Genomic DNA, 9,431 nt, shown 5'->3' on the forward strand with positions numbered 1-9,431 from the left:
TCTGGACCTGGACAACTCTACATCATTAAGGGAACCATGAATTCTGAGATATACCAGGAGATTCTTGAACAGAATGTCAAGCCATCAGCCAAGGAGCTAAAGCTGGGCTGAAAACGGGTCTTCCAACAAGACAACGACCGAAAGCGTTCAAGCAAATCCACTAAAGAATGGCTCAGAAGAAAAGTGTGTTTTGAATTGGCCAAGTCAAAGTTCTGACCTAAATCCAATCGAGATGCTGTGGCAGGATATTAAGGTATTTTTGTCTGAGTGGTTCAGTCCCACTCATATTTGTCATTTTATTGGACATACAGTATATAGTGTAGACCAGACCTGGGCATTGTACTTGTATTGTACTTGTATTTGGCCCGCTGGCCGTACAACGATTCTGATTCTGGCCGACCCGCGAAAGATCGCATGATAATGAAACACATTTAAAAATAATAATAATATATTTTTAATAATTTTCTAATTATCTTATGGGTGGACTAAAACCGCATTGCTTTTATTTTGAAGCCCATTTATTCTCACAAATATTTTCAGTTGCTCATTTGGCCCCCTGGGAAAAAAAATATTGCCCACCCCTGGTGTAGACAGACAGGACAGTAAGGAGAAGAGAGGACATGTCAGCAGGGCATGGGCCAGATTCAAACCCATGCCAACACAGGCATATGTGTGCACTATAGGCTGCGGTGCTAGACCACTGGACCACCCCAGGACACTGTGGTAGGACATGAAGCTGGCAGTTCAAACACGACTTCATACGACTTCTGTAAGGAGGAGTGGGCAAAGATCCTTCAAAACAGATGGCTGTGGATAAGACATTTACTACTCTGATAGTGGCTATACAAGACATGTACTACTATGATAGTGGCTATACAAGAACACTACTATGATAGTGGCTATACAAGAACACTACTATGATAGTGGCTATACAAGAACACTAGTATGATAGTGGCTATACAAGAACACTACTATGATAGTGGCTATACAAGAACACTACTATGATAGTGGCTATACAAGAACACTACTATAATAGTGGCTATACAAGAACACTACTATGATAGTGGCTATACAAGAACACTACTATGATAGTGGCTATACAAGAACACTACTATGCTAGTGGCTATACAAGAACACTACTATGATAGTGGCTATACAACACTACTATGATAGTGGCTATACAAGAACACTACTATGATAGTGGCTATACAAGAACACAACTATGATAGTGGTATGCATATCTATACAAGATAGATGATGTTCACACATGAAATCTTTTTTTGTTAAATAAACCACTCATGTTAAATAAACAATGGAAATATATCTTTATTTTTTTGTGTGTCCTTTATTTGGAATGTGGAGTGGACACAAATCAGTACTTACATTATGTATCATACTGATCCTAGTGTTTCCCATTGAGCACATCAGTGTTCAATTGGTTCTTAGAAGTGTAACATTAAAAATGCAAAAGGCCTACTGATCATCTTATCATAGTAATGTTTTTTTCACTATGATACATTATGTATCATAGTACTATTTGTAGTGTTTTCCATTGAGCACATCAGTGTTCAATTGGTTATTAGAAGTGTCTATTCATTTGATGGTGTGTGTGTGTGTGTGTGTGTCCTTTGATGACCAAATTTCAGTTTATACAGTAGCTTGTTATAAACTGTTATGTTTTCACTCAAATATAAAACACACAAATACAAGAATAGAATGTTTTTATTCTGCAAAACTGTACACATCTCAGCAATGACAGTTGGATTTGTAAAGTGTTCCTCATACAGAACAAACAATACAAAATAAGAAAATAAGCCTTCTGCATATACTCTAAACACAAAGGCCACAGGACCTTGTCGACATCACAGGCAATGTTCTTCCTGGCCAAGCAGAGGGGAAAGTATCGCCTGGCATGACGAATCCAGCCCTGATGTACTTCAGATTATTTAAACACAGGAGAGCTCACCTTTGGCTCTTTTATTGCTAAAGCTATGATTGCGATTGTGTGATTGGTGGTTTGAGTTTAGCATTCTGAATGATAGTGTTTTCCATGTGAACCCAAGAGATTTTATCAATGAAGATTGTTCCAAATGTAGAGAATTTAAGTGTAGTGTTTTGCAGAAAGTGTGGTTTAGAACGGCAAAATTTGTGAAAAGCAGGAAATGTGTTTGTATTTGTGAAGAATTGGTGTGAGATAAGATAGACAAGTTTCAGGTTTTGGTCATTGTGTCTCAAGTTATCTACATCTTTCCTAGCAGGTGGACCTGGTTCAATCTCCTTAGAAACAAAACAAAACATTACAGATGTAGCTATACTCAACTCTAAAGTAACTGCACTGTTAAAAACATTAGTATTTTAAGACCTCACCTGTGTCCTGTATGTGTCTCTGCTGCCTTTATACCAAAAAAGGTCCTTATGTGGATTTTCCTTTTTCCCCCTGGCATATTTGTGTTACCAGGTCTGTAAAAGTGAGAAGATTGACAATATCATATAATATATATGTATATATATATATATATATATATATATATATATATATATATATATATATATATACATGCTTGCATGTATTAGTCACACACAAGTTCCATTTCCATTACATTCCATTACGCTTCGGCCTGCTTCTTTTCCCCTTTTCCATATGTCGTCCCAGGTCGGCTCGGCTCGCTTCTTTAGCTCCCCTTCGAGACCAGGGTCTACATTTTCAGATCCGGATCTTTTTGCCAGGCTGCGTGTGACGTGTGACGCTGCACACCGTTGATTGGTCAATGGAAATCGTCATCCCATGTCCATAGATTTCTTCACTAACCGCCATCTTGAAATACCACATTCACTCTTGGAAAATGTCACTACAGTTTCTGTAATAGCTTATTAATAAAGATTCGAAAAATTATGCTGACTATCGTATTATCTTAGTTTAATGTCATTTCAATGAATCATAGAACTTTTATTTACAACAAGCACAACACAAAAATCGCTATTATGCACCGTCTTTGCCCGTGAATAACACCGGCTGTGGAGGTGGTACAAACACAATACTCCTTTGCTAACTTCACCATCGGTCTACGGTCATTTTGAGCCCCTAACCACCGCGCTGACACCCCGAGAAGTTATGCTTTTAACCGTAAACTTGATGAACCGGGAGTTCACCCGCTGCTGCTGCTGTGCCGTCCAGCCATTTTCGCCGTTCACTCATGAGTCAAATGCCGGTAGATTCGCGTCTTGTCGGCGTTTCCCTGGTTGCGAGATCTAAACTACTAGAACTGAAATCGGCAGGTAACAGGCACGTAACATCCATATGCTGTATAAATACATATATTTGACTACCAGCAAGACAGCGCTGCACTCGTATCTATCAGCCTGTCTGTATAATGATGTCGTTGAATGCCGTATGCTGTGGTACTGTGCTGATGAACCATTCGCTGACTGTCTTAATAAATCAAGTACAGAGATTCCAACCCGTGTTGAACATCCTATTTCCTTGTCAAATCGTGTATGCTGTGCAGTGTGCACCTAATCTATCATGAGATGACACAACGCATTTAAGATCACAATCCTCAATAGATTGATTCCATCGTTTTACCGACAAGAAGATTCTACAATCTATCAGCCTTTCCGTAGAAATACATCGCTCCCTGTATAACGATATATATCTAACGTTACATGTTTTAAGGCTGATCTGTGCATGATGGTGCTGCATTTTGACATAATTCTTATCGCATTTCCCCCCGTTGTGTTGTGCTGCCGTTCCGTAGTCCAGAGCTTCATCATCCCCCTTCACCCCTTTCCATCCCTGGCAGGGACGCGGGAAGGGGGGTGCTGAGGGTGCTGCAGCACCCCCTAGCGGCAGGCAGAAGGAGCTCCTCCTGCCTGAATTAAAAAAATAAAAATATTATTCAAACAATAATTTAAAACAATATAATAACTATTGTTGCTTTTGGGAATAAAAATAAATGTGTTTTTTGTAATAAATGTAAAAATGTGATTGTTAGTTTTAATGTTAGTGATCACATGGTCATATCTTGCTAGGGACTTGACATCCGAGTTAGCTAACTATCAGGTGCAGGTGCAACTTGGAGCAAAAACGAATCTCTGAGTTCTTTAGCAAAAATGCTAAATCAGCCAGAACAATTGAAGTGGAGTTGGAAGAAGATGCTGATGCAGGGGCAGGGCCTTCTTCCACTTTGCCCACGGACCACCACCAGGCTGTTACCCCATCCAGTGTAGCAGCAGGACCTAGCAGGTCTGAGGCTTACGTTAGCCCTAGCCAACACAGACCAGGGGTCCCGCCACCCCCACCCCCACCCCCGTTTGACGAGCCGTGTCGACCAGACATACGTTTTCCTGGGAGGAAAATTGGAACAGAGACATTCGAGTTTCATTTCATTTAAAAAAAGCTGGTTTACCAGGTGGAAATGGTTGCATTATGTCACTGAAAGAGACCCTGTTCTTTGCTTATCTTGCAGTAAAGCTATATAGAGAAGGGGTTAAGGCACCACGACAGAAAGACAAGTGCATTTACAGTAGGAGGCTTTTGTAAGTTTAGCCAACACGAGATGTCTGACATACATTCAGAATTGGTGAGATTGCTTGCTTCGCTTAACAACACTCCCATTAATGCTCTACTGTCGGACGTTGTTGAGAAAGCGCAACAGACGGCCAGAAACTAGAACTGATATTCAGATCCATCCGATTCTTCGGCAGCGAAGGGCTTCCGTTAAGAGGCAATAACAATCGAGATGGAGTGCTGTCTGTAATAATGGTCAACATCATGTTTGTGGACATTGTGGGACACTGTGAGCTGAGTGGAAATTACTGTAAATTCCAACACATTGTTGGTAAAATATTTAACGTTACGTCTTTGTAGTGTGTGGGTGCGTGCGTGCTTAACTATTATTGCCCGTGCATTGGGGCCCGTCGTTATGCCACTGTGTGCGTGTGAGCGAACGAGCAATCAGCGAGAGGGAGGGAGGGAGAGAAATCGTTATAATTTTTTCCCTGGCAATTTTTTTCCCTGTAGCGTATATAGACAGCACCTCAGCACCCCCAGTCAAAACACCTTCCCGCGTGCCTGATCCCTGGCGTCATTTTATCAATGAACGTGGTATTATACATATTTACATATTACATATTTGTTGTTATTTATGGAAGTGTCCAGTTGCTGGAGGAACCAGGACGCCGGCTACACTGCACAGTTTAGCCCGAAATATATAGAGAGAGTGCAGCACCGCAACTCCCGTTAACAGAGAATCGTTCTAACAGGGAATTCGCTCCGCGCTGTGTCGACGGTGATAGGAGTGGAGGATCGACTCCATTCAAATAGTTTTGGATTCCCTGTCTTCTCCTCTATCCGGACACGTTTGAATTGTTATCCTAACCCCCGGTAAACCGAAGTTATTAACCCGCAAACGGCACCGTGTTTGTCCGTGAATAACACGGCACACAATGATACTACAGTTCATAAAGCAGACAAGTGAAGGCAGTGGTTTTAAGGGTTCAAAAACATGACTTTATTATGTGTAGAACAAAATCCAATAGAAATGATTCAAACATGCAGACAATCAGGCAGTAGCCATCTCCTGAACATAACAATGATGCTACAGTGAGGTACAGTACCCATCTCCTTACGATAGCCCACATAAGTTTCTTTCTCTTTTCAGCATTCATCTTTCGAGTATCCTTCCTTCTGTCTTCGCTCTTCTGTCTTCTCTCTTTTCTCTCCAAAAAACCACGGTTAATAATATACCACATGCCGAGGGAAAGGCATAGGATAGTTGCAAGTTCCTCCATTCTGCTATTGTTGCTGTGTTGTGTCTCGTGAAAATATACGTCACCACCATGGCGCGCTGTTATGACGCGTAACTCCGCCTACTATCGTCTACTCCTCCTACTAGTCCGGGTCGGTTGTGTATAATGGAAAACCAGAACTGTTCAAAAGCGGGCTAAAGTGACCCGACCCGACCTGGGCTGGGCTGCTGATGGAAAAACGCCATTAGTTGAACCAATGTACTACTACTACTAGCCAGAGTAGAAACCTCTATGACCCGCTCAACTACAGCGCCTATAGGCTGGCTGGTGGGGTGAGATGGAGGCGGGAGGATTTTGAGTTACTGTTACCTTACCTCTGTGGAGTGGATAAATCACGAACATTACAAAACGTGTTTCAGATAAAATTTTCTGGATTGGCCAGTATCATACCTTGCCATACCAAAATGACACCTATGGTTAATGGTGCTTTTAGTATAGAGACAATCAACAAAGACATGGCCAAGGCACTACAAAAGAACATTATTGGAGTCAAATTGTTTTGGGGTGAGAAAAAAACAAAAACTAATGTTGTTAACTGATACACCATTGCACATAAGGACTTGAATCTCCATGGGTTTTCTTGCAGTTGAAATAATAGGCTACAGTATAGTATGCAGCAAACATTGTGATGATTTGCAGCCTGTCTATCTGCTGGAAATTATAAGCCAGTTACAGTTTTTTACGGTCGCTATGTCACAGTGTTCAATACTGAAGTCACAGAGTCACAACTCTTCATACAGTCAGCAAAGCAGAAGCCCATGTGAACAAAACTGTGACTCTTACTCTGTGCTTTGTGCATTGCTTTCATCCAAAATGCATTCAATGACCACGTTCTCCAAAATCCATAACACTTCTCTCATTCAAACTCCCCCATCTGCAAAACCCTATGTAACACATTTTTTCATTGTTAACATACTGTGTTCAAAACTCTGAAGAACATGTTCAAAACAGAATGATTTGGTGCATTTGGTGCATTTTTGGTGCAATAGTGCATTTTTAATTTTGCACTTTTGATACTCTTCAGTTCCAGCACCTCAGCAAAGTCTGATAAAGGATGAGCGGTTTTCACTATTTGCAGTAATCATATTGAAATGTCTAGAAAATATTAGCAGAATATATACAATGAAATGAAATAGACTAGATGCATTGCCAGGGAAGACATAAAAAAGACAACTAAATTATTAATGATTAAATTATTATTAATTATTACATTAGATGTGACCAGATGCAGACCAGAGGGTGGACCAAAACCCTCAGGAGTGAGACATTTTTGGTGTGATTGCTATTGTATTGTAGCCCTGGAATTTCTGTTTTTCTTTTTTGTTTGAACTTTGCATCTTCCACTTTATTTTCCACTTTTCATTTTACACAAGTAAATGTAGTGTACTTTGAAGTAAATGTACCGTAACTTACTTTCTGCAAAGATACTGAAAAAGAAAAATACACTAAGGATAGAAGCAAATTGCGGCATTTCTGATTCATTCTTGTTGCCTAATACTTTACAGTTGTACAGTCAACTATTCTGTCTATGATTACTATAAATCAAACCATTTTTATAATGAAATATTCATACCAGGGTTTCCGTTAACCGGTAATTCCCGGACTTTGTCCGGTAAAAGTTGTTGAAGTCCGACAAATTGAAAACTCGTCGGACAAAATGTCCGGTGAAAATAATTCCCTCTAAGCACAATTTGAATACAATTCGCTAAAGTTCACATTTTGTATTCAAATTGGCTTCGGGCCACCATTATCAGCTGAGCACCAAACACACACACACAACACTGCCCGAGAGAGAAGGACCCGCCCCCTCCAGCCAGCCTATAGGCTAACCAAAGGGGGCGGGTCCTTCTCTCTCGGGCAGTGCCGCACGAGTGTGTGTGTGTCCGGTGCCCAGCTGAAAATGGTGGCCCGAAGCGGAAAGCCTTAACTTTATCGCACAATAACAAGGATAACAAACGAATCGGACAACATTTACACTAAGATGGAGACAAACTTCAGCGATATGATCTAACAGCCGGTCTTCAGGACGACATACAGACCCGTATGAGCTTACAGGGCTATCCCCTAAGTATGATTTGACAGGCAGCTAAACGAAATGCCTTCCCAACCAGCGAGACCTGGGGGGTGTTCCATCAACGTCGCCAAAGGAAAACCTAGGCCTACTTCGCCAAGTCCCGCGAGACTCTTAAAAAGATCCAGGCATATCTTGATAGATCTCGCGAGACTTGTCAAAACAAGCCCAGACTTTCCTCCAGCGACGTCGATGGAACACCCCCCTGGTTATAGAAATGACGTTGTTTTATTGATGAAAAAAAAAAAAGGGTAAAACTGGAAAGAGAAAATAGAAAACTCACATTAATCCCAAACAATTTAACAAACTTCAGTTAACGTAATGTGGAGTCCGTTCATTGATCGATGCTGTCTGTTCAGTTCCCAGTGAGGCGCCCATTCAGCGCTGGACCCGTTCAGCGCTGGATTTGACGCATGGCATAGCGCGCATGCGTCAAATCATGTTATATTATTATATAGCTCGCATCTAATCGTATCGGATGAGAAATAGACATTAAATGGCATATATAGGCCGCTACACAACAGTAATCACCGCGACAAACAGCTATATTAGATTTGAAAAAAGAAATATGATTTAGATTTTTTTTTTTTTTATTATATTTTAATATGATGACCGGAATATATCACGTTTGTCCGGTAAATCGAATTCTTCCCGGACACGATGTCCGACGGCACATTTTTCTAACGGAAACCCTGATTCATACATATATATATTCTTGTGAAAATCATTAAAACTATGTAATGCTCCCTGTTGTTAGTGTTTTGTAAGTCAGAATGTTATGAATGACTGTGTATGCTTCTGAGTGAACATTGTTGCCAGTGTATGGTTGAACGAGCTTCTTTTGAGACATGAATTAAGTCATTGGCCAACATGCGTGTTAGTAATGCAGACTGTATGAAGAGTTGTGACTCTGTGGCTTCAGTATTGAACACTGTGACGACCGTAAAAAACTGTAATATCGCTTGCCAAGACACAAGGGCTCTGCCCTGTGATGTAAGACACAGTGTCTGTGGAAAGAAACTCCAGGCCAGTTGGCCCTGCATGATGGAGTAGGATATGCTTAGATTGGATTATCGAAGCATTTGATGCCCGTTAGATTACATTATCATCATGCATGAACATATGCCATACAATGATATATTTATGAATTTGACACAATCATACATGTATTCACACATAGGGTGAAGTAGAACTAAATAAACACATACACAGTAAACAACTACACCAACATGTAAACGGTCAAAGGTGTTTTGGTGATAAGGCGACAATTGTAGCCTACTGAGAGGTCTCACACAAAAACAACAGATTGTATGGATACAATATACAAAAGAGACACAATTACATTGTCTTCTCTGTTTGTGAATCTGTTAGGACATTTGCTTCTTATGAGAACGCCATATTCAATCAAATAGGCTAGTTTACTGTACAGATGACCACATAGCACTAGAAAATAGGCTGCAAGGGCAAGACAGGAGGGAAGACAGGCTCGCGAGCAGAGATGCGCGTTCACGGTTATAAACTTCTGACGCCTTCATCCGGGACCCTGGTACGA

This window comes from Nansenia antarctica, assembly GCF_963989245.1.
Source record: "Nansenia antarctica genome assembly, chromosome: 6".
Lineage (NCBI taxonomy): Eukaryota > Metazoa > Chordata > Actinopteri > Argentiniformes > Microstomatidae > Nansenia > Nansenia antarctica.